General features: G+C 43.7%; 1 protein-coding gene across 1 annotated transcript in view; it reads right to left on the bottom strand.

The window, feature by feature from the left end:
- Positions 1-27,280, bottom strand: part of TTC27 (tetratricopeptide repeat domain 27) — a 557,582-nt gene that overhangs the window by 396,830 nt on the left and 133,472 nt on the right. The window lies entirely within an intron of this gene.

A 27,280-nucleotide genomic window follows, 5' to 3' on the forward strand; every position in this document is an offset into this window, starting at 1 on the left:
ACTACCTTCATGAGAATGCATTAGCGAAATCACTACGAAGTTTCATTTTCCTCTATATTGTGGTGTAAAGTGGGGTGTGGGTTAGAGTGCGTGCCCATGATCAGTGTTAGCAGTGTTTTGGACACACCATGTTTTCACTGAGTCCAAAACGCTGCATTGTACAGTTAAAGCACAGTGGATGGGATTCCTTGTTTCAGATATATACGAGAACTAGATTATATTACATATCTTCATTTCTGTATACCGCCTGAAACTTTTAACGTAGGTTTATTTTGGATGTACAATTTTACAGATTTCTTAAAGAGGACCAGACAGCTGATCATAAGTGAACAGTAGAGATGAGTGGACCCGGTCAGTAAAGCTCGGCGTCTGCACCGAGTTCAGTGTTCGGGTGCTTAATGTATGCTGACTAGTGATGAGCGGACCCAGACTCTAAAAGTCTGGATCCACGAGGTTTCAAAGATGCCCGGGTGGCGGGCGCGGGATTTCGGACATTTGATCCGGATCCGGCACTCGAGAAATTGACAAAAAAATAAAGGAAAAATAATAAAATAAGAACAACCGAGCACTTCATACTTACCGAGGTTCCGTCATGGCAGAAAACTGCTTCCAGGTCATGCATTCGCTTCCTGTGCTGCTCATTTTCACTCATCACATATGCTCTGCTTTCCCCACCCATCAGCCGTCCTGGCATCTGTGATTGGTTGCAGTCAGATGTGCCCCCAGCCTGTGTGACAGCGTCTGACTTCAACCACTCACAGGCCCTGTCTGCGAGTCAGTATCATGGTACAAAAATAAATAAATAAAACAATTGGCATAGAGTCCACCCGTATTATGATACCAAGCACAGATAACAGATATGGCTACAAGCTGCAGCCACCAGCCAGGTGCTCATCTTGGCTGTGTATCAAAATAAGAGGAACCACATGCAGCTTTTTAAAATTATTTAAATAAATAATTAAAAAACCGAAGTGCAGTCCCCCCAATTTTTATACCCAGACAAGATAAAGCCAAGATAAAGCAAGGTAGCTGTGGGCTGGTATTCCCAGACTGGGGAGGTCCATGCTTATTGGACCATACCAAGCCTTAAAATAGCAACCTGCAGCCGCCCAAGATTATTGCATCTATTAGATGTGACAAGCTCAGCGCTTTACCCAGCTCTTCCCGTTGCCCTGGTGCGGTGGCAATTGGAGTAATAGTAGGGGTTAATAACAGCCAACATCTGATACTAAGCCCTAAATTAGTGATTGGGGGCATCTATGATACACCCCATCACTAATTTGTAAGTGAAAGAAAATGATCACAAACACAGAAAAAATCCTTTATTTGGAATAAAATACAAAAAACACCCTTTCACTACTTTATTAACCCCATAAACACCCCTGAAGGTCTGACGTAATCCTCACGAGGTCCCATGGCGATTCAGCTCTGCATCATCTTAGTCATAGCGCACAGCCATAAAGCATTACTGACTGCTGTGACTGCAGACAGAGACAGAGCCGCAATGAGCGATGACGCTGAAGGTTCTCACCTGTGACCACAATCACCTGATTGATATCATCGCTCACTGTGGCTCAGTCACTGTCTGTCTGCACTCACAGTGGGTAGTCGGACTCTATGGCCACTTGCTGTGACTGAGATGTAGCTGAGCTGAATCGCCATGGGTCCTCCTGTGGATTACTTCGAACCTGCAGGGGTGTTTAGGGGGTTAATAAAGTGTTGAAAGAGGGGGCTTTTAGGATTTTATTCCAAAAAAGGAATTTTTCTCTGTATTTGTGTTTATTTCTTTTTACTTATAGGATTAGTGATGGGGGGGTCTCAAAGACCCCTACCCATCACAAATTGTGGGCTTGATGATAGTTGTGTGCTGTTATTAACCCCTCATTACCCCGACTGCCACCGCACCAGGGCAATCAGGAAGATCCGGGCAAAGCAATGAGATTGTCGCATCTAATGGATGCGACAATCTTGGGCGGCTGCAGCTTGCTATTATTAGGCTGGGGGGCAATAACCATGGCCCTCCCCAGTCTGAGGATACCAGTCCCCAGCTGTCGGACTTTATCTTGGCTGGGTATCAAAATTGGGGTGGACCGCACACTGTTTTGTTTTTTTTTTTAATTATTTAAATACATTTTTTTTTTTTTTTTTTTTTTTTTAAAAATGGCACATTCAGCTCCTATTATTTTGATACACAGCCAAGATAAGCACAGGACTGGGGGCTGCAGCCTGTGGCCTTGGGTTTTTATCTGTGCTGGGTATCCTAATATGGGGGGACCCTATGCCAATTTTATTATTTATTTGTTTTTACTGTACGGGAAGAGCAACACTGATGTATGACTCGCCCGATTGCAGTGTGAGAAAATCTGGCACTGCACTCGGCCCCATGTAAGACAATGCTGCAGCTCACATCTGCGAGTTTTTCCTCAGCCCTAATCGGACTGAGGAAAAAAATCGAAGCATGCTGCGACTATCTGTGCGTCTCCTATCACTCGCACCCATAGAAGTCTATGGGTGCGAGAGAAACATCAGATTGCATTGAAGACATTCAAGTGCTGTGCCATGTATGCACATGATGACAATAGAGGAGATGGGGGATTAATCCCTCCCTCTCCCCCGCAGCTGTGATCCAATCGCAGGATCGGATCACAGTCACATGACACTTGGCTTACACTTGCAGCATATCCTGATCCGAAGGTCATTAGCATATCACTTCCAATGTCATACGCCGCTAGGACTCCAGCCTGTAGACAAGCTGTAATTGGAAGCAGCTAGCTGACACGCTGACACTCAGTGTGGGGGCGCGTCTAACTGCAAACAATCACAGGCACCGGTGGGCAGGGAATGCAAAGCATAGTCAATGAAAGTTAATTATGCTGCTCCGGAAGTATGCGCGACCTGGAAACCGCATACAGCGATGACAGATCTTCAGTAAGTACACCACGCGCACTCCTATCTCCCCTATCCCTTCTACCAACATATTTAATCTCCGTTTTTTGATCCCCATAGACTAATACAGTCCCGGTTTTCTGCGAGTCCGCTCATCTCTAATGCTGACCACTCTTGCGAGCATCACTGTGCTCAGATACGCTCAGTGCTCGGCTGAGTGCGAGCCACTTGTAGTGTTTGAATGAGTTGCACTGCGGGTAAAATTCAACGTTAACTGATGTAGTGTGTGCAAAAAAAAAAAATAAAACACACCTTCCCTCCCCGGAAGTGATTTGTTTATGGCTGGCTGTATGTAAGTGGGGAGCCGAACTGTCCAATTAGTGACTGCCATTGAGGTTCAGGTGAAGTACGGGTCATCCAGAACAGAACTTTATCTGAATTCCGGGTTAATCCACCAAACCCAAACTTCAACGGGCCCATTCATCTCTAGCAAAGAGTTCTTGCTCTTAATTTATTCCTGCTGCTCCCAGGTTTACCATTTGTACATTTTTTTTTCTTTTTTTAAATCCGCCATATGATTCCAGAGATATTGGATTTTTTTGTCTACTGTCACTTTTTAGGGTTTTTACCAAACTATTGTTGGCAACAGGGTAAAAATGCAGAGGAGCCGACAGACACATCCCCAGAGGATCCTTTGAGTTCTTGTCTTTGAAGCTGTATTTAAGAAAAAACTAAATTCTATATACTCGAGAGCAGCGAGAATAAAATATGAGCATAAACTGCCCACTTTTGATCTGGTGACAGGTCCTCTTTAAAGGGAAGCAAGATTGTTTCATGGTATTAAATGGCCTTTTTCCTTATATCCCTCTTATGTAAGGACTTTACGTGTTAGAATTTGTCAAACCTGAGATTTACATGAGAATGAAATTTACTGTAGTATAACAGTGACCTGCAGATAACCTGCCTTCCCCAATGTCTGATACACTGGCATCTCTTATTTATTATAGTGACCTAATGTGCAGTAACTGGAATTTATTTTTGCTCCAGGAACCGGCCAGGTGGACCCTTGAGAGCTGTTCCTTAAATAAGATGAGCTGATAAACTAACATACACGAGTGAATGAGAAGTCCAGGCTTACGGGTGATTTCATGGTATTTTGCCTTTATGTGCAGATGCTTTGCAGTTCTTGCAGAATGTATTTTAAAACTAAAGACTTGTAAAGTTTAGCATGCCTGATGTGCTCACACTGGTTTATAAAGCCTTGAGGTGTACTTCCAAATCTGTTAACCTCTTTAATAAAAATGGAAGGAAAAAAGAAATATGTATTTCCTGTCTCCGGGGCAAAGTATGGCGCCGTCAATGAAAAGTCAGACGCGTATAACAAATGCACTTTTAAAATAAAAAAATAAAGAGTTTAGGCTATATATTGTATTGTAGATGCAGAAAACTCCACATCTATTATATGGAATATGCAAAGCTAGAATCGTCCAAAGTCAAATGGGTTAAAGGGGTTCTTTGCTGAGGTTATCACCTACACAGGATAGGGAACAGTATTAGGCAGCTTTCACACATCCAATTTTTGCTGAGCGGCACAATACGGCACTTTGTAGAAAAAAACGCAACCGTTTTTTTGCCTCCAGTTGCGTTTTTTCCGCATAGACTTGCAGTAGCGCCGTATTGTGCCGCATGGCCTTGCGTTGCGTCCGTTTTTTGCCGGATGCGGCATATTTAGCCCATGCGGCAGCCTGATGGAATGTTGCTGGCACGTTTTTTTGCGTGGCGAAAAAAATCGCATCACGCCGGATCTGCAATTTACAATGAAAGCCTATGGACGCCGGATGCGGCGTCCTGCAGCAAAAAACGCATCCGGTGGCCGGATGCGTTTTTTTGCACTGCGCATGCTCAGTATCAAGCCGCATCCGTCAAAAAACGGACAGGCCGCATGGAAAAACTTATGCAACGGATTCGTTTTTTTCGCCGCATCCGTTGCATAGGTTTTTGAGCTGGATTTAGCCACACTGCAAAAAACGGATGTGTGAAAGCAGCCGTATTGATTGGTGGCTAGCTGACCGCAGGGACCTGTACCCATCGGCAAAACGGGAACTTTTAGCTCCAACAAAGATCTTTTATCTCTGCTTAAATCGCGTGTCAATGTTGATACCGGCATTTAAGCCTCGCGATCCAGCCTGGACATTAATTCAAATGGCCAGCAGCTTCCCTGGTATATGATTACAGGGAACCGATGGATTGCTGTGACAGACGGGGGCAGAATGAACGTCCCCATGCCTGTCATGTGACTTCTCCCGTGACGTTCAGCCTGTGTCTAGGTGCCATAGAAAACAGTGATTCTGACTACATAAAGCAATGCTGTGGTATATAGTGATCAGATGATTGCAGGCTCAAGTCCCCCTAAGGGCGCTAATAAAGTAATAAGTAAAGTTTTAAAAAATGTAATAAAATCGGCTTTTCATTACGGACTCTTTCTGCAGCGATTTTAAGCGCACGTGTGCTGTTCAAATCGCTGCAGAAATTTCTGCAGGGATAGAACGCAACTTGCGCACATAGCCTAAGTTTTTGATGCAGAAAATTTCTGCACCAAAAAACGCACCTTGTGGCAGAAAAACACATGGGTTTTTGGTGCATTTTTTGCTGCGTTCCTGTGCCATGCAGGTTTTTTTTGTGAAATCAATGTCTGAAAGGACTAACAATCACAGGTAAAAAACAGACCAAGAATTGACATGCTGCAGATTTTTTCTGCACCCAAACTGCAAGGAAAAATGAAGAAACATGTGCACAACACTTCAGAAATCTCATTGACTTTGCTGGCATAAGCATAGACATGTACATTGGGGCACAAACTGCACCAAAACTGCATCAAAAACTGCATTGTGCGCACAGTGCCTAATGAAAAAAAGCTGAAAATTCCCAGCATAGTTAATATTAGAAAACTAATTACAAAGTTAGCGGTTCCAGAAATGACAGTATATTCTGAAATTCACAGATAACACAATTGTTATGTACAATCTTATTTTGTGACAAACCAGTAAAGATGTTTTATTTCCCTATGTGCATATAATTGAGGCAGGTACAGAAACACTAGGCATTTTTGCCGCGTTTTTAGCGGCGTTTTTTACCGCGTTTTTGTGCTGAAAACGCAGTGACATTGCTTCCCCAGCAATGTCAATGGGTTTTCAGAAGTGCTGTCCTCACACAGCGTTTTTTTTTTAGCTGCGTTTTTGTGGTGACCACAAAAACGCAGCATGTCAATTATTTCTGCGTTTTTCACTCATTGAATTCAATGAGATGTTAAAAACGCAATGAATAACGCATATAGCCGCGTTTCTATGACTAAAAACGCAGCTATAAACGCAAGGGGTGGCCACTACAGTGACGTGTACAGGAAGAGGATTCCTTCTGTTGGTAAACACAGAAGCAGGAATCCTCCCGGTACCATCACCGCTGCCTTCACCTCCCGTCCTGTGCACGTCAGCTCCGTGCGGCGCCATGTCTGGGCGGGAGGTGGAGGCAGCGGCGAAAACCAAAGTGAACAGTAGAAAAAAAAAATGTCATATACTCACCTGTCCGCAGGGTCCCGGTGCCATGCCCGCTCCCAGCTCCTCCCGGTCCCGCCGCTCTGGCTGTGTGCAGTCTCCCCGGGGCAGGACCTTGCTTGCAGGACCTGGCGCTGATCACCTGATGCAGTCACCTGACGCATCAGCTGATCGCGGTGTCGCCGGCTTTTTCGCGCCCGGCAGGCTATCAGCTGATCCTGCCGTCAGGGGACTTCATCAGCTGATTACCGGCAGCGATCGTATAGGATCAGACTCCTGTCCAATCGATCGCTCCAGGAGCTGCCGGTAATCACCACAGCACATAAGTGAGTATTTTTTTTTTTTTTTTTTTTCTACTGATGCATCAGCTGATTGTATAATCGGCTTTTATACAATCAGCTGATGTGTGATGTAATTCAGGCACTTGATCCTGACACATCATCTGATCGCTTTGCCTTCCAGCAAACCGATCAGATGATATTGGATCCGGATTGGACGGCGCGGGACCCTGACCCAGGATTACAGCGGAGGGGGGTTTATTTCAATAAAGATGGAGTCACTAATTGTGTTGTGTTTTATTTCTAATAAAAATATTTTTCTCTGTGTTGTGTTTTTTTTTTATCATTACTAGAAATTCATGGTGGCCATGTCTAATATTGGCGTGACACCATGAATTTCGGGCTTAGGGCCAGCTATACAGCTAGCCCTAACCCCATTATTACCTAGCTCGCCACCCGGCTTCAGGGCAGCTGGAAGAGTTGGATACAGCGCCAGAAGATGGCGCTTCTATGAAAGCGCCATTTTCTGGGGTGGCTGCGGACTGCAATTCGCAGTGGGGGTGCCCAGAAAGCATGGGCACCCTGCACTGTGGATTCCAATCCCCAGCTGCCTAGTTGTACCTGGCTGGACTCAAAAATTAGGTGAAGCCCACGTCATTTTTTTTTTTAATTATTTCATGAAATAATTAAAAAAAAAGGGCTTCTCTATATTTTTGGTTCCCAGCCGGGTACAAATAGGCAGCTGGGGGTTGGGGGCAGCCCGTACCTGCCTGCTGTACCCGGCTAGCATACAAAAATATGGCGAAGCCCACGTCATTTTTTTTTTCTTTTTGGGCAAAAAACTGCATACAGTCCTGGATGGAGGATGCTGAGACTTGTAGTTCTGCAGCTGCTGTCTGCTCTCCTGCATACACTAGTGAATGGAGGATGCTGAGACTTGTAGTTCTGCAGCTGCTGTCTGCTCTCCTGCATACACTAGTGAATGGAGGATGCTGAGACTTGTAGTTCTGCAGCTGCTGTCTGCTCTCCTGCATACACTAGTGAATGGAGGATGCTGAGACTTGTAGTTCTGCAGCTGCTGTCTGCTCTCCTGCATACACTAGTGAATGGAGGATGCTGAGACTTGTAGTTCTGCAGCTGCTGTCTGCTCTCCTCCATACACTAGTGAATGGAGGATGCTGAGACTTGTAGTTCTGCAGCTGCTGTCTGCTCTCCTGCATACACTAGTTCTGCAGCTGTCTGCTCTCCTGCATACAATGAACATTTTGAAGAAGGAAATGACATCAGACCTTTTTTTTTTTTTTTTTTCATCAACAATCTTTAATGGCATTGTGCACTGATTAAAAACGCAGTGAGCAAAAACGCAGCAAAAAACGCACCAAATCGCGGCAAAACGCATGCGTTTTTGCCGCGTTTTTTTAGCCGCGGGTGCGTTTTTTAGACAAAAACGCACATAAAAACGCAGCGTGAAAAAAACGCCTAGTGCGCACATAGCCTTAAATACGCACGTGAGCTAGAGAACATTACCAAATACATGCAATAACAAAAACTAAAGTTATTTCCAGCCATTTATCCTAATTGTAGTGTATAAAAAGCTGGGTTCATTCTAGGTGACCGATGCATTTTAATATTTTGTGGCAGGAACACTTTAAGGCCATGAAATGAATAACACCACATCTCCAGAATGAGGCTGCAGAAAAGCGCAGTAACAGAATCCTCCTTCAGAGAGATCTTGTGATTTCTGGATAAAAACCTTCATTTACCTTTTGCCTTCTGACGAGTATTGAAGTTGGCACATCAATAAAAAAGTAGAAAATTAAAGATTACAATCTGCGGCAAAAGGATATTTTACATTAGGCCGCTCTGCTTGACACAGCATACGGCTCGCTGCTCACAGATGAACAAAGAGCAGAAGGAACACGTTTTCTATAAAATTAATGGATGTTTGCATGAAGCTGGGCTCAAAGTAGAAGTCCGCTAATAAACAAGGCACAGTGGATCTAAAGTGACTTGGAAGTTTGGCGTAACCTTTGCCTAAAGTACACTTAGAACATAAATTAAAAGTTTTTATATTTTGATAGATTTGATTAAATGTCCCAAGAAAACAACCAGTGTCCATATTCCCTATGAGGATATATGGACATAATTGAAGGAGGCACTTTGCTCAGGATCTGCTGAATTAGCCAGAATTGAGCGATGATTTGTCTGAGATGCTCATGTTCTTGCAGACAGAAGAGTTGTTCAAGTGTAAACAAATGTGTGCATGTGAAGGAAGAATTTACTATCGATAAATTCATATGCGGTATATTTGTGATGTATGATGTTACGTATAACCTCCCCTAACTTTCAACTATGGTAAAGGAGGACAGATTATGTGGCAAGCATACCGGCAAAATATTGAGTCGCACCCTTAAAGTGAACCTGTCAGATCCAATATGCACCCAGAACCACGAGCAGTTCTGGATGCATATTGCTAATCCCTGCCTGACCGTCCATGTATACACTAGCATAGATAAAGCGATATTTAGATAAATTATTTCTAAAGATCCTTTGCGCATGGACTAGTTGCAAGGGCATTAGTTCCTGCGCTGATTCCGTACTCTTAGCACATTAGCACGCCGACAGGTGCGTGCTAACAGGCTATTCAATGCACACTGCCCAGCATCATCAGTGCTGATGCGTGTACCTGTGTCCGTTGTCACCGCTTCAGAACACTGGGCTTAGGGTCAGTGTGCATGATCAGAAGTCTTGCTACTTTCAGAAATGCGGGGTGTTCTGACCATGCACACTGACCCTAAGCCCGGCATTCGGAAGCGATGACAACGGACACAGGTACACGCGTCACCGAAGATGACGCTAGGCAATGGGCGTTGAATAGCATGTTAGCACGACCCTGTGGGCGTACTAACATGCTAAGAGGGTGCAATGAGCACAGGAACTAACGCTTTGCAACTAGTCCCTGCGCTCATTAGCATACCATAAAGGATCTCTTTATCTATGCTACTACCGTAGATGCAGGGACTGTGCATATTGAACCTGACAGGTTCCCGTTAATCACATCCCAGCCACACCTATTTAGCATTGCATTCTACCATGGCCACAAGAAAATGGTAGCCTGGACAAACCCTTACAATTACAGAGATGTCAAATAAGTCAATATTATTTGTTGTTCTGTGATGGTTTGGGTTGGGTTTTGGTTTTTTAAAGCACACCAACAAAATGTGATTATTATATTATTTTTTCATTAGTTTTTAGTAATTTAATAGAGAGAAAAATAATCTCTGATGTGTATTTTACCCCTAATATACATGTATATAAAAATTCTCTGATATATTGAAATTTATCTTTTTTGTATAAATACAATGTACCTGTAAAGAAGAAGAATAGCATTTGCATATTCATGCACCTATCCATAGCAGCCTGTGGCTCACAGGTAAAGCTGCTTACTCTTTCATACTGGAGGTTATGAGTTTGAACCATGTAGAGACCCCACAAATGAATCTATTTATGTATATACAGAACACAAAAAGATGGTGTCCCCTCCCCCAAGGAGCTGAGTAGGAGGAGGAACTGAACAATCATCGCAGTGTCCTCCGTAACACACATGCAGTAAGCTTGCAAGGCCAGGAGACATGGGGATATCGCTTATGCTTGAGAGACACCGAAGACTACTGGTCCTAAGGACACAGAGACTAAATTGAACAAAACTGGCACAACATGACGTCTCCCATTATTCAGGACTGTTGTGCTGGATCGGGGACAGTGGCAGGTATGCACTTTCAATAAAGCATCAGTGACCATGTGGGATTAATATGCCTTTCAACTAGTGACCTGGATATACTGTATATGACAGGTGCAATGTTGGTATAACTCCATTAAATAGACAGATTTTTATATTGCAATAACCCAATGGACAATTTATCACATCAGATAATACCAATATTTCTGGTTGCTTAGCTGGTTCTCTGTATGATTGGCTAGGTCTTGTGATTCCCAAACATTATGATAGCGAACCCAGAAGTACAATACACTCCTACAAACTATACTCTAATTCTTACCTTAAAAGACTTGACGACGGGGCGGGTACAGCAATATATAATTCTATATTGTAGCCACGTTTTATTGACTGCGTATTTACTATAAAGCGGACAACCCTTTCACAGTAGGTATGGTCATAATAGTCAGACAGATAGAAGATACACAGCTATATTTATAACAAAAAAAAATAAGTTTGCCCCTAGATATTCCAGATAAAATTGAGTAAAGCGGCAGTAATGCATTTGAAACCAGGGGAAAAGAGTTAAATAAAATGGAATAAAAAAAGAAACTATTTTGAGGCTACCTTAAGGGAAAATGTTTTGTACTTGCTGACCTGGAAATATGAAGTGAGTGGCAGTCACCTTAATTACTTTCTACTGAGGCAGACTGGCTGGGTTCCTTGGGATATAAGCTTACCATAACATAGTAAGACAAGGATGTGGAAGCACAGTGCCATTTTAATGATGTCATCATCACAAGAGGCCAACCAGAAATCCGACTAACCACAAACCTCCCGTGTGAGTGCTGCCAACAGTCATGTTTGGAGCAGGAATATTTAAGCCTGCAGATGTTTGATAAAAGGCTGGGATCAAGGGGATTTGTTCTAATTATTGGCTTTTGAGATATACCTAATTAAATAGGGGCACATGCTTTTCTAAGACAGGATACAAATTCTTATCAATATGCCAAGGAAGGCTATGCTTGTGTTTACCAGCCTGAATTTTATTTTCATTGCAACCATTGGTTTAATTTATAATGATCAATAGAAAAATAATAAAAATCAAGTCTGCAGTAGTTGACACCTTTAAATGGTTAACCGAAAAGATGGTAACATATAGCAAGCATTGAGATTACTCATGTTTCTTTATAGGGCACAAAATCTGTATAGTCACATTTATACAGAACAGGACATGCATTATAGAGAACCTGTCAGGTGAATTACGCAGCCAGAGCCACGAGCAGTTCTGGGTGCATATTGCTAATCCCTGCCCTGTATCTAGTTAGCATAGATAAAGAGATCATTAGAAAAAGTATTACTAAAAAGATCTGTAGCGCCAGGTCCCGCCAGATCCAGAGGGGGGCGCTCTCCCTCACATCTGCAAAGCCCCAGCATGGCCCCCACGTGCACTCCTGGTCCCAGCCTCTGGCAGCGACGTCCTTCTCTTACCGGTCCCATGGCTCTACAGGCCCTGCTCCTGGTTTGGCTCCTGCTGTGCTTCCTGCTCACTCCCGGGTCGGGCGTCCTGCTCCAGGGGCTGCTGCAGCCTCTTCCTGTCTCCCGGCCACACACAGATCTGCAGTGAGTGATTCTACGCTGCGAGCGGGGTGACGCCCCCTTTCTTAAAGTGGTAGCGCTCCATTATCTGGAAGTGACCTCAGAGGTCACCTGTTACTATATGGGTATTTAAGTTCGCCTCCCCAGGCAGTAGGCGCCTGAGGAACGCTCCTATTAGTGCACTGCTAATGTCCAGGCCCTTGAGTACTATCGTTTGTATCCGTGCATTATCTACCTGTTTCTAATCCTCTGTCTCGCCGTAGTGTCATCTGTACCATTCCTGCTGTGGCCGTCACCGGCCATACCTACAGTGGACGTCACCGGCCATACCTACAGTGGACGTCACCGCGCCATACCTGCCGTGGACGTCACCGGTGCCGTATCTACTGTGGACGCCACCTGCTGTGAACATCTCCGGTGCCATAACCATGTTCTGCCTGCTGCGGACGTCACACCCGTGCTACACCTGGCCTTACAGAGACTCCTACTACCGGTTCCTGGCTGACATGCATCTAGGCCCATTGAGAAGGCACCGCACAGTCCCTGTATAGCAGTTCGTCTTCCAGGGGGAGTCCGGTGCACGGTCCAGTGGGTCCACCTCCGGACGCTCAACGCTCCTCGGTGGGCGTAACAAGATCCTTTATGATATGATAATGAGCGCGGGGACTAGTCGCAAGGGCATTAGTTCCTGTGCTCTTTCTGCCTTCTTAGCATGTTAGCACACCCACAGGGACATGCTAACATGCTATTTAATGCCAATTGCCCAGCATCATCAGCGGTGACCCAGCACAGTATGGAGCCGGTTGTATGTGTCCCGGCTTCAGAGAGGTCTAGTGTACATGACCGGAAGTGTCAGGACGTCTGATCATGCGCAGTGCTCGACGTCTGATGCGGTGACAATGGACAAAGGTACACACGTCACCACTGGGCAATGGGCATTGAATAGCATGTCCCTGTGAGTGTGCTTACATGCTAAGAGGACGAATGAGCACAGGAACTAACACCTCTGCAACTAGTCGCAGCCTTCATTAGCATATCATAAAGGATCTTTGGAAACACTTTTTCTAAAGATCTCTTTATCTATGCTAGTGTATACAGGGACAGTTAGGCAGGGATTAGCAATATGCACCCAGAACTGCCCGTGGTTCTGGGTGTATATTGCACCTGACAGGTTCCCTTTAAACTTAAGGAAAGTTTTCAAAGACTAAAAAAAGATTCTTTTTTTTTTTATTAATTAATTTAATAAATTGGAAAAGAAACAACAAAGACCGAAGTCATTGAATGTGCCATGATCATAAGCACCTAATGCAATAAAACAAACGAATAAAGATTGCCATAAGGAATGTGAAGTATTAATTTGACATCGGGATCATTATTCATTCTTATGCCCCCTGTGCTTCTTTTTTTACGCTGCATAAATTGACCTGTGGTGCGTTTTTACAAGCTGCAGCGTGTCTATTTGTCTTGCAGTTGCGCTGAGTCTTCTGCGCAGAATTTGCCCATAGACTTGCAATAGATGCGAAAATTCCGCAGGTAAAAAGCACACGTGTTTTTGGTGTGTTTACAAGTTGGAAAAACGCATGTAATCCGCACAAAATGAGGTCAATACTAGGAAGTTTAGAAAACAAAACCGCTATATTTAAATGATAACACACGAAATAGACAACAACGTAATAAAAAAGCAAGGTAAAAAACGTGCACAAAAAGGCAATGAAAAAAAAAACGTAAGTAAACTAAGGTGTGGAAATGGTGCAGAAATTCTGCAGCGTCTAAAACTCAATGGATACCGATCATAAGAATGTAGACTCACAGTTCCTAAGAACAGATGTCTGCTATAATACAACACCGAGGGTCCTCAGCCATTAATGGGCTGCAGCACTCGCATGACATTGCTTATTTCACGAGATCATCGGAAAATTGTGGGCTAATAGAGGACAAGCACTGGTCCGGGAGGCAAGCAGCTTTTTTTTTTCTTCCAGCACACTAAAGATATTCAAATGGGGATGTCCAGTAATGTACACCCCCTATAACTGGGAGGGAGTCACTGTGATGTGTAAACAATAAGGGGATGTGGCCCGTGCTAGATCAGTTCATTTTGCTTGACTTGGAAGTCCTAGTAGATGTGATCCCATCAAACATTTATGGTCCATCCTAGAGGGTCTAAAAGAATTTGACCGAAGGTATTCTTTAGAGCACTATATTTTAGGATCTCACGGATTTTTTGTGACTCTTCTATTATTGTTTACTAAATGTATATACCAAAAAAGTAAGTTGGAATTGATGAAAGCAGATCTTGACATTTCACCCTGTAAGGATGAGGGCGATCCATACAGATTTTAAGTATATTAGAAAGTTAATCTTTCCATTCCTACCTGCAGTTTTCATCGTACACAACACATCATGAAAGTGGTTCCCTTACAAGATACTGCAGCACAAACTGCCCCGGACTTGTGTTAACCCTTTCCCACCATAGCCAATTTTTAGAGCCATAACTATTTTATTTGCTTTGTTGACATGGCCATAGGATGAGACGTTGCTTGAATAATAATTCACTTGTCTATAAAATGAACTGAAAAAAGGTAAAAAAAATTCCAAGCGCAGTGAAATGGTGAAAAAATACTAATTCATCCATTTTGGGGAGGGCGATATGTTTTTAGAGCGTTCGGTGTATAGTAAAAATGACTCTGGCAATATGATTATCCAAATCAGTATGATTACGGCTATACCAAACTTTCATGAAAAAATGTATTAACATTTTTTGAGACTTTTTTTTTTTTCCGGATGATCGAGTTGTGTGCTAAGCTGATTTTTTTAAACCCCTTCACGACCGGCCGATTTTGCATTTTCGTTTTTTGGGGGGGTTTTTTTGCCATTCTTCTTCCGAGAGACGTTACATTTCTATTTTTCAGTCAATATGGTCATGTGAGGGCTTGTTTTTTGCGGAACGAGCTGTACTTTTAAATGAAACCATGAGTTTTACCATATAGTGTACTGGAAAACAGCAAAAAAATTTCAAATGCGAAAAAATTGCAAAAAAAAAAAAGCATGATTGCACTATTGTTTTTGAGATATTGTATTCACTGTGTTCACTATATGGTAAAACTGATGTGTGGGTGTGATGCCTGAGGTTGCTGCGAGTTTGTAGACACCAAACATATACAGGTATATATAATGTATAGGTTTACTTTTATCTAAGGGGTTAAAAAAAATCTGACATTTGTCCGAAAAAAAGCGGCATACGTTTTGCGCCATTTTCCGCAACCCTTAGCAATCTTAGTTTTTGGGATCTATTGCTTAATGACAGCTTATTTTTTGCGTCTCTGGCTGATGTTTTTAATGATACCATCTTTGCGCCGATGCTACGTTTTGATCGCCTGTTATTTCATTTTGCGCAAAATTTGTGACTCCAAAAAAACAATTTTGACATTTGGAATTTTTTTGCCGCTATGCCGTTTACTGATCAGATTAATTTATTTTATATTTTCATAGATCGGGCATTTCTGAACACGGCTTTACCAAATTTGTGTATATTTTTTATCCCTTTAATTTTCAATGGAGCGAAAGGGGAGGTGTTTTAAACTTTTAGGTTTTTTTATTTTTCAAAACTTTTTTTAAAACTTTTTTTTTTTTTTAATTTTACTAGTATTCCTAGAGCCTATAAGGATCAGCTGTCTGATCACTCATTAATTTCTCCCAAACAGAGAAGCACCGCTCAGACCGAGAGAACTGATCGTCTCTTATAACCGGCAGTACTTGGCTGCTGGTTAAAGGACTGGAGTCATGTGAGCTACTGGAGTCATGTGAGCTACAGGAGTCATCACATGACCCTGTGCTACCATGACAACCACCGGATCCACGTGATCACGTCATGTGACTTCCGGTATCGGGTGGTGAGTAAACTTCTACCGTTATCGCTGTTAAAATGGGGCTGTCACCTTTTGACAGCGCCATTTAAGGGGTTAACAGGTATGGGTGGATAGCGATTTCACTTGTACCTGCCAGGCACACGTCAGCTGTACAAATCAGTTGACATGTGTGCGGATCCCTATCTGCAGCCCACAGCAGCAGGTAGGGATCAACAGTATGACCGCAGGGATGTAATATTACCGGCCACAGTCGTTAAGGGGTTAATTGATGGCATATTGAGGTACATACATTTTGGTTTATATAGTATTTTTCTTATAGGTAAAATTATTTTTTTATGTTTCTATAACATCAATTTTATTACTCTACACTACGGGTTCATTCATTTTACATTTTGATAAATCAAACTCGTACAAACCCAGCAAAACAAAATATGCATATTTTTATATTTCATTATTTTTAAATTGGGGAAAAAGGGCGTTTTAAATTTATTATTTTATATATATATATATATATATATATATATATATACATATACACAGTGCCTACAAGTAGTATTCAACCCCCTGCAGATTTAGCAGGTTTGATAAGATGCAAATAAGTTAGAGCCTGCAAACTTCAAACAAGAGCAGGATTTATTAACAGATGCATAAATCTTACAAACCAACAAGTTATGTTGCTCAGTTAAATTTTAATAAATTTTCAACATAAAAGTGTGGGTCAATTATTATTCAACCCCTAGGTTTAATATTTTGTGGAATAACCCTTGTTTGCAATTACAGCTAATAATCGTCTTTTATAAGACCTGATCAGGCCGGCACAGTTCTCTGGAGTTATCTTGGCCCACTCCTCCATACAGATCTTCTCCAAGTTACCTAGGTTCTTTGGGTGTCTCATGTGGACTTTAATCTTGAGCTCCTTCCACAAGTTTTCAATTGGGTTAAGGTTAGGAGACTGACAAGACCACTGCAACACCTTGATTTTTTCCCTCTTGAACCAGGCCTTGATTTTCTTGGCTGTGTGCTTTGGGTCGTTGTCTTGTTGGAAGATGAAATGACGACCCATCTTAAGATCCTTGATGGAAGAGCGGAGGTTCTTGGCCAAAATCTCCAGGTAGGCCGTGCTATCCATCTTCCCATGGATGCGGACCAGATGGCCAGGCCCCTTTGCTGAGAAACAGCCCCACAGCATGATGCTGCTGCCACCACCATGCTTGACTGTAGGGATGGTATTCTTGGGGTCGTATGCAGTGCCATCAAGTCTCCAAACGTCACGTGTGTGGTTGGCACCAAAGATCTCGATCTTGGTCTTATCAGACCAGAGAACCTTGAACCAGTCTGTCTCAGAGTCCTCCAAGTGATCATGAGCAAACTGTAGACGAGCCTTGACATGACGCTTTGAAAGTAAAGGTACCTTACGGGCTCGTCTGGAACGGAGACCATTGCGGTGGAGTACGTTACTTATGGTATTGACTGAAACCAATGTCCCCACTGCCATGAGAACTTCCCGGAGCTCCTTCCTTGTTGTCCTTGGGTTAGCCTTGACTCTTCGGACAAGACTGGCCTCGGCACGGGTGGAAACTTTCAAAGGCCGTCCAGGCCGTGGAAGGCTAACAGTAGTTCCATAAGCCTTCCACTTCCGGATGATGCTCCCAACAGTGGAGACAGGTAGGCCCAACTCCTTGGAAAGGGTTTTGTACCCCTTGCCAGCCTTGTGACCCTCCACGATCTTGTCTCTGATGGCCTTGGAATGCTCCTTTGTCTTTCCCATGTTGACCAAGTATGAGTGCTGTTCACAAGTTTGGGGAGGGTCTTAATTAGTCAGAAAAGGCTGGAAAAAGAGATAATTAATCCAAACATGTGAAGCTCATTGTTCTTTGTGCCTGAAATACTTCTTAATACTTTAGGGGAACCAAACAGAATTCTTGTGGTTTGAGGGCTTGAATAATAAATGACCCTCTGAATAAACTTTTCACAATTTAAAAAAAAAAGAAAAAAAAGAAATAACATTCTTTTTTGCTGCAGTGCATTTCACACTTCCAGGCTGATCTACAGTCCAAATGTCACAATGCCAAGTTAATTTCGAATGTGTAAATCTGCAGGGGGTTGAATACTACTTGTAGGCACTGATATATATATATATATATATATATATATATATATATATATATATATATATATATATATATATATATTTTAACAAAAAAAAAAAGTTTGATTTTCCTTTATTTTTAGTCCCATCATAGTTAATTCCTGCCCACCTGTGATTTGTTGCGGTGAAGAGGTAATGTATCTAGCTCGCTGCTTGGAGCCATGGGCATGGCACTGTTCTATATATACTCCAGCAGACCGTCTCTGGCTGCTAGTTATTTAGGTCAGCCAGGCCTGTTCACATCTTTGATCCATTGCTCTTTTTGTGGCACTTTGCCCCTCTCCTTTTCTGACCTTCACTTGTATTTTGACCATCCAAATGTTTTTTGATTGTTACCCAACCCTCTTGATATTGACCAAGCGTGCTGACCCTTTTTGCAGCCAGATTGCTTCACCAGTCAGCAGCTGACTCCATGGCACCCAGCCCAGGGGTTCTTGTAAAAGCCCAGATCCCTGTGCTGGATTTAAAAGGTGGAGGCGAGGGAAACATCTGGAATATGGTAAATTGAGTGGCTTGCACTAAAGGGTGATTTACACGCTGCGACATCGCTACTAAAATATCGTCGGGGTCACGTCGTTAGTGACGCACATCCGGTGCTGGTAGCGACATTGCAGCGTGTGACACCAAGGAGCGACGATCAACGATCTCAAAATTGTTCAAAAACGGTGATCGTTGACATGTCGCTCCTTTCCTTAATATCGCTGCTGCCACAGGTACGATGTTGTTCATCGTTCCTGCGGCAGCACACATCGCTATGTGTGACACCCCAGGAACGGCGAACATCTCCTTACCTGCGTCCTCCGGCAATGCGGAAGGAAGGAGGTGGGCGGGATGTTATGTCCCGCTCATCTCCGCCCCTCCGCTTCTATTGGCCGGCCAAATAGTGACGCCACAGTGACGTCGCTATGACGCCAAACGCACCTCCTCCTTGAAGGAGGGATTGTTCGGCGGTCACAGCGATGTCGCTGACAAGGTATGTGCATGTGACGCTGCCGTAGCGATAATGTTCGCTATGGCAGCAAGCACTAAATGTTGCAGCGTGCAAAGTACCCTTAAGTCTGTGAATGCCAAGAACAGCACACTTGTGATAATGACATTGGCTTTAAAAAAAAATCAGCCCCAATTCAAAAAACAGTCCCATAAAGGATATTTATCACTCATTCACAGGATAGGTGTTAAAAGTCTAACTGCTGTAGTCCCAACACTATGACCATACCAATCGCTAAAATGCAGGCAGTGAGCACCCTGTTTAGTTTCAACGGAACAGTGGTCATGCATGTTCCCTGCCGCAACGTTGAAGGTCTAGGCAACCAACGAAAACAGCAATTATAGATGATCTGTATAAGAGGTCTACTTATTCTGCTGATAACTGGTAGTCAATATGAAAACTGCAAATATTCCTGAAATTGATAAAGACAACATGCACATTTTTAGAAGGAATGTTCCCATTTTTAATTATGCAAAACTTTATAGATGATCATATATTTATTTATCGTCTAACAAAGTAGACTACAACAAAACCAGACTGAACAAAAGTACCGATGTCATCACTCCATCATCTTACCCAATCATAACAAACGCTGATTGTGAACAGAAAATGCACTGGCGAGTGTAGTTTGGGTACTATCTTTATCACGTCTGTCAGACCTTAACTCCAGAGACTTATGGTCCACTGCAACTTGCGTCACTGCCAGGATAGATATAATTCCTGATTTCAAAAGAAAATGTCCCTAAAGGTTTGAGAATGACATCATGTTTTAGAGATATGCAGCCGTTTACAATTCACAGCTGTGGATTCTTTGCTTTCTCTTCCTGACACTGTTTCAGGGTCTATTAATTTTTACAAATACCCAGGAGTCTCCTCAGGCCAAGTATGCAGACAATGGACACCGTCCAATCCAGAAATCTCTTTGCTCCTTGTGGTTTAGTTCTTGAAGGAAGCAGACTCCCTCATGGATATATGCTGCACCTTGTGATATACTTAAAGGGGTTGTACAAGGTTTGACACTGATGGCTTATCTTATGGATGTCATCAACATCAAACTGGTGGAAGTTCGACAATCAGCAGCCTCCACCAATCATCACTAGAGATGTCACAAGTGGAATAGCCCTGGCAAATCCACATACGAATGTGCAGCACATCAAATCGCAAAAAAGACGTAAAAATCCTTACGTCAATCTCAGATTTTATTAATCATAAAAAAACACCATGTGAACAAACGCTAATAGCCAAGTCTACTGCCTTGTTGTTACGCTGACGTACATAAAGGGTACTACAGTACATCTATTTTAAAAGAAGGAAACCATCGGAAAAAATCTGAGGCCTTTGTGTTTCCATACTATCCAGTCTTTTATATATGTGCATTACCAGAAACTCAGGAACAGACTCTATAAGGAACCATACATCTACACAACATAAAGAGATTGCAGATGTAGTTTGCTGCTTAGGTGTTTTTAGATCTTTTTTTAGACAGATATTTTTATAGTTACTAAAGTAAAATTATCAGCATTTCAAAAGTTTTTACACTTTTAGTGACAAAAACATCAAGTTTATGCAAAGACTCAATATTTACAGTATTGACCCTTATTTTTCAGGACTTTTTCAATTCATCCTGCCATGCTGGATATCAGCGTCTGGGCCAAATCTTGACTGATAGTAACACATTCTTGTCTAATTAGTGCTTGGAGTTTATCACAATTTCTGTGTTATATTTGTCCACTTGTTTTTTGAGGATTGACCACAGTTTCTCATTCGGATTGACATATGACAAGTTTCCTGACCATGGACCCGCTATCAAAGTTTTGTTCACTAAGCTATCACTTTTGTCTTGTGATCTGGTGCTCCATGTTTCAAAACACAAGGGGCTCACTAAGTGAGGTGGACCCTCTAAGCACAAGGTCCAGGTGAGTACCCAGGCATTGCACACAAGAAAAAGGCAGCAAAGAATGGGAAACAAAAGATTTTAATAAAGTCCTGGAAGCCGCAAGCGAACAGGAGACGTAGTAAAGGTTGCAACAAGCGGCCACAGCAGAAATACTAGAAAAAACACACACGTGAAATCCCGAAGACCTCTGACCTTTAGCAGAGTTACTGAAGACTGCAGACAGGTAACAGGGTTACAGGAGACCACTGGCAGACAGGTAGCAGAATCCATGGAGACTTCAGATAGGTAGCGATACTGTAAACCGCTGGCTGGTAGGAAACTCTGGAACTGGAACCCGCAAACTGGTAGCAGACAAAACTCCAGATTAACAAGAAAGTCTAATCTATGGTAATCAAATTGTATCTCCAGTAAAGGAGACAAACTCTAGCACAGCGCCACCTATTGGAAGTAGCGATCCTAAAAGTCACAAGTGGATTTTCAACAATCCTTTGCAATATGACTCAGGATATATAAGCCAGATCAGAATCCCAATTTGCAGACACGGTGTTTGCCATACACAGCCCAGGAAAATGTCCTCAAAACCGCAAGCGGACACTTAAGAGGTCCTAGAAGACCAGGGACAGGTAGAGGACACAACTCCAGAGAAACTAGAAAGTCTGAATACAATGAAAGCCAAAGGCAGGTTGCCAAGTTACTGAAGACTACAGGCAAGTAACTCAGGGACTGGAAACCACAGGCAGCCAGGAGAGCTCCAGAAGGCTATAGACAAGTACTTTGCACAGACCAACTAAAATAGTTACTAGAATGTCTTAATACAATGACCAAGGTGTGTGCTTTGGGAAGCCTTAAATAGGTCTAGGAAATTCAACACATGGGAGCATGCATGGTTACTTACAAAGACAGATATGATAACAGAGAGTGATAGAAGAAGGGTCTTAATTCCGCACCAAGGACTCAATGGATCCAGGAAGAGATTAATGCTTCTTTAATAACATGCACAAGTCTACGTGTTTCTGGAGACAATTAAAGCTCTCTCTTTGAAGTTCTTGATGATAAGAATAAATGAATCAGGCAGAAGAAATTACATGTAAACTTCTGAATAATGAGAAATAAGCTGATAGATGAGAGAACATTAAACAACAGCACCTTCTCAGCCTGGCACCTTCTTAGACTTTTCACCTCAAAGAATGGAGGAGGCATAACAAGGTAAACTATTTTAAAGGGAACCTGTCAGGTGCAGATGTGAAGCCCACCTGCAGTAGTCGCCTCAGGGACATCACTCCACCTTCAGGGATGCCACAGGGTCTTCACTTGGTTATTTCTGGCAAAAGGTATGTCGGTTTTGTATCAATATGAGTCGTGACGCCACTCACGGTTTGCGGTCAGGGATTTGGGTGACCGCCACTGCAGGTTTAACGCTTCTGGGGCTGATGGGGTCTGCAGTCGGATGGTGTGGCCTCCCGTGAGTGAGGCTGGCCCCAGGGGCTCGGGTATGTAGAACAACAGGTCCCAGAATAACTCAGTCTCAGTCCAAAATGTCTTGCAACTGATCTTTACTCACTTTTAGATGTTTTGTGAGTTACCCGGGCGATGCTGAGATTAAACCAGGTGAAACCAGGTATCCTTTAGGGCGGTCTAAGGGTAACCATTAACTCGCCTTCCTAGCACTTCTTGTTTCGGATAACCCCTGACTTGAAGTACCGTGGAATTCATCCAGGGAAGACGCTACTGCCTTTTCTCCCCTTTTTGGCCCGTTTGCCGGCAGCATGGACCAAGAGAGATGGCTCCAGGCTCGATCCCTCTTATGGGCCCCCTCGTTGGTGCTGAGGCTTGGACTCTAGATGGTTGGTGAGGGACTTGTGGTTCCCCTCACCGGCAGGTTTAGCAGGTAGTTAAACTTGAGCCTGCTCTGGGAACCTGTATCCTGTACGTGTCTAGTCACCAGGAGTCCCCGTACCCAACCGACTGACTCCCTCAGCGTCTTTCTGACTGACTGGTAACCGTTCTCCCCCGCTAACGGCTACTTCACGTGCAGGGTCTGACTAGCGTGTGCGCGCTCCGGCGTCTCTTTGCAACTGCCGCGCTCCGCCAACAGACTGGCTCACTCCCCTTCTTTCCCGACAACCTCTGCAACTTTAGCTCCCAGCCCCTCCACTACACCCCTTGATGAGATGTGGAGGCAAGCCCCCTCTTGGGTCTTCCCAAGGGTCCCCTCTCAAGGAGTGAGAGACATGGTTGCTATGTGTCTGTGCGTACACACCCTATTCCAGCCTAAAGGATTACCTGGAAGTACTGCCCCAGTATGGGTGCAGTACTCAGTGGTACCTGACCAGGTCAGGGGCGCCACACAATATGCACCAAGAACTACGAGCAGTTCTGGGTGCATATTGCTAATCACTGCATAGCAGACTCTGTATACACTAGCATAGAAAAAGAGATCTTTAGAAAAAGTATTTCTAAAGATCTTTTACCGTATGCTAATGAGGGCTTGGACTAGCCCCCTGGGAGTTGGTTCCCCGGCCAGTCACCCCCATTAGCATGTTAGCACACCCACAGGGACATGCTAATGACTATGCAGCGTCACAGGATGAGCAAACTCACCTCTATGCCGCCACCGCGTCTGACGGGGGATTTCAGCTCAGTGCGCATGACCCCAGAGTTTGGGTCATGCGCACTACTTCAATTTGAAACCAGGACACGTACACCCGGCTTCATAGTGCACATGACCGTAACTCCAGGGTCATGCGAACTGAGCCGAAATCCCCCATCGGACACAATGGTAGCCGGAGAAGTGAGTCTGATCATCCAGTGACGCCAAGGAACTAACGCCCAGGGGGCTAGTGCCCTCGCTCATTAGCATACGGTAACAGATCTTTTGAAACACTTTTTCTAAAGATCTCTTTATCTATGCTAGTGTATACAGGGACAGTTAGGCAGGGATTAGCAATATGCACCCAGAACTGCCCGTGGTTCTGGGTGCATATTGCACCTGACAGGTTCCCTTTAAAGAAAAATATTTGAACGGGTACAGGAAATAACACAATAAATCTCAAAGACTTCTCCACACATAATTATCTCCACAAAAATAAAAAAGGGGGAAAACTATGTGGATGGTCTTGGAGGCCACTATACTGTATGGAGTGCCACTATACTGTATGGAGTGCCACTATACTGTATGGAGTGCCACTATACTGTATGGAGTGCCACTATACTGTATGGAGTGCCACTATACTGTATTGAGTGCCACTATACTGTATGGAGTGCCATTATACTGTGTGGAAAGGTGTGTGAGGGCCATCACATTCTTTGGTGGGCTGCGTCGGGCCATCATACTGTGTTAGGGTCACTGTGCGAGTAACATACCTCGTGGGGAGGGTGTACAGTATGTTCAGCATACTGTACATGTGGAGGAATTCACTGTTGGCCTCAAACTTTATGGGAGCCATGAGAAAAGTATCTTAGTACATGGAAACAATAATGGGCTTCAATAGGGGCAAAAATGATTTGTAAATGCTGCAAAGTTGGGAGATATGCTCTTCTGTGACCCCGGCTGAATATCATATTTTTTTTTTGGGGGGGTGGCGAGGAGGTAGGAGGGCCCAGATAGGACCTCTGCTATGGTACCCATGATTAATATGTACATCTGAAACCAGAAGTTTACATACACTATCTAAAAAGATTCATATGCATGTTTTTCTCACTATCTGACATGAAATCAGAATAAACCTTTCCCATTTTAGGTTGATTAGAAAACCAAAATTGTTTATATTTGCCAAATGGCAGAATAATAAAAGAGAGAACGTTTTAAGGCATTTTTGTTACTTTCTGCAAAGTGAAAAGTTTACATACACTAAAGGGGGCTTTACACGCTGCGACATCGCTAATGCGGAGTCGTTGGGGTCACGGAATTTGTGACGCACATCCGGCCGTATTAGCGATGCCGTTGCGTGTGACACCGATAAGCGATTTTGCATCGTTGCAAAAACGTGCAAAATCGCTAATCGGCGACATGGGGGTCCATTCTTAAAAATTGTTACTGCAGCAGTAACGAAGTTGTTCCTCGTTCCTGCGGCAGCACACATCGCTACGTGTGACGCCGCAGGAACGAGGAAGCTCATCTTACCTGCCTCCCGGCTGCTATGCAGAAGGAAGGAGGTGGGCGGGATGTTACGTCCCGCTCATCTCCGCCCCTCCGCAGCTATTGGGCGGCGGTTCAGTGACGCTTCAGTGACGTCGCTGTGACGCTGCACGGACCGCCCCCTTAGAAAGGAGGCGGTTCGCCGGTCACAGCGACGTCGCCGGACAGGTAAGTATGTGTAACGGCTCTGGGCGATGTTGTGCGGCACGGGCAGCGATTTGCCCGTGTCGCGCAACAGATGGGGGCGGGTACCCACACTAGCGATATCGGGACCGATATCGCAGTGTGTAAAGTAGCCTTAAGAGTACTATGCCAAACAATATGGGACAGGAAGAGAATTGTGGACTTGCACAAGTCTGGTTCATCCTTGGGTGCAACTTCCAGATACCTGAAGGTGCCTTGTTCATCCATAAAAACAATTATACCAAGTACAAACAAGATGGGAATGTCCAACTATCATACAGCTCAGGAAGGAAGCAGGTTCTGTGTACCAGAGATGAACGTGCTTTGGTCAGACATGTGCATATCAACCCAAGAACAAAAGGCAAAGACCTTGTGAAGATGCTGGCGGAAGCTGGTAAGATTGTGTCATTATCCACAGTGAAACGAGTACTGTATCCACATGGGCTGAAAGGTGACTGTGCCAGGAAGAAGCCATTACTCCAAAAGAAACATAAAAAAAGCCAGAATAATGTTTTCAATTGCACAGAGGAACAAAGACCTTAATTTTGGGAGACATGTCCTGCGCACTGAAGAAACAAATTGAACTGTTTGGCCATAATGACCATTGTTTGGAGGAAAAAGGGAGAAGCTTTGAAGCCTAAGAACACCATCCCAACTGCGAAACACGGGGATGGCAGCATCATGCTGTGGGGTTGTTTTGCTGGAGGAGGGACTGGTGCACTTCACAAAATAGATGGCATCAGGAGGAAAGAAGATTATTTGGCAACACTGAAGCAACATCTCTAGATATCAGCTAGGAACTTAAAGTTTCAGCAGGACTGGGTCTTTCAAATGGACAATGACCTGAAGCACACTGCCAAATTTGTTACAAAATGGCTTAAGGATAACAAAGTCAATGTTTTGGAGTGGCCATCACTAAGTCCTGATCTCAATCCTATTAAAAATGTATGGGCAAAGCTAAAAAGACAGGTGCGAGCGGCGACCTACAAACATGGCTCAGTTACACAAGTTCTGTCAAGAGGAATGGGCCCAAATTCCTACCAACTATTGTGAGAAGCTTGTGGAAAGATATCCAAAACATTTGACCCAAGTCATACAGTTTAAGGCCTCCTTCACACATCCGTGAAAATCATGCATGTTTTTCACGGACGTGTCAAAGGTGCGTATTGCCCTCCGTGTGCCGTGTTTATGGCACACGTGGGTTCTTCGTGTGTTATCTGTGATAACACATGGAGAATGGGAAATTTCTGCTCACCTGTCCCTCGCATTGCGGTCCATGGTGCTGATCTTCGGTTTCCGATCTTGCTGACTCCCCACTGCTGCTGCTTCCGGCCTGCAGTGGAGTGAATATGCAATGAGCAAAATGAGCGGGGGTCGGAAGCAAGTGCCAGCAGCAGCAGAGACAGCAGCACTGGAGAAGGGGAGTATAGAAATTCCTTTTAATTCACAGACATGTGTGTTTTCTCCAGTGCGTGTCACATGGATCACATCCCTGCGGTCCATGTGACACCCGTGATGCCGGAGAAAAACGGGCATGTCTATGTGTGGAGCACACGGGCACACGTATGCTCCACACGGACACACGGTCCATGGCAAAACACGCACGTGAGCGCAGACCCATTGATTTTAATGGGTCTACGTGTGCCCGTGTCTCCGGCACGTGAGGAAACGGACCAAACACGTACCGGAGACACGGACGTGTGAAGGAGGCCTAAGGGAAATGGTACCAAATACTAATGAAATGTATGTAAATCATGTATCATTTGCTTTACACTTTAGATATACTTACTTTATAATCCCAATAAAATACAATATGTTTGTGGGTGTAATGGGAAAAAATGTGGGAACGTTCACTAGGTATGAATACTTTTTCAAAGCACTGTAAATAAGAAGGCTTAGATACTTTATGTACTTTTTGTATTTTTACTTTAACGCTTTATTAAATGAACTGTCTTTTTTCCAGCTTTTGAATTAAAATTACTTTTAAGAGAACTGTATCATATAATTTCCACTTTCTTGTATCCATAAAT

This window comes from Anomaloglossus baeobatrachus, chromosome 3 (genome assembly GCF_048569485.1).
Source record: "Anomaloglossus baeobatrachus isolate aAnoBae1 chromosome 3, aAnoBae1.hap1, whole genome shotgun sequence".
In the NCBI taxonomy this organism is placed as follows: Eukaryota; Metazoa; Chordata; class Amphibia; order Anura; family Aromobatidae; genus Anomaloglossus; species Anomaloglossus baeobatrachus.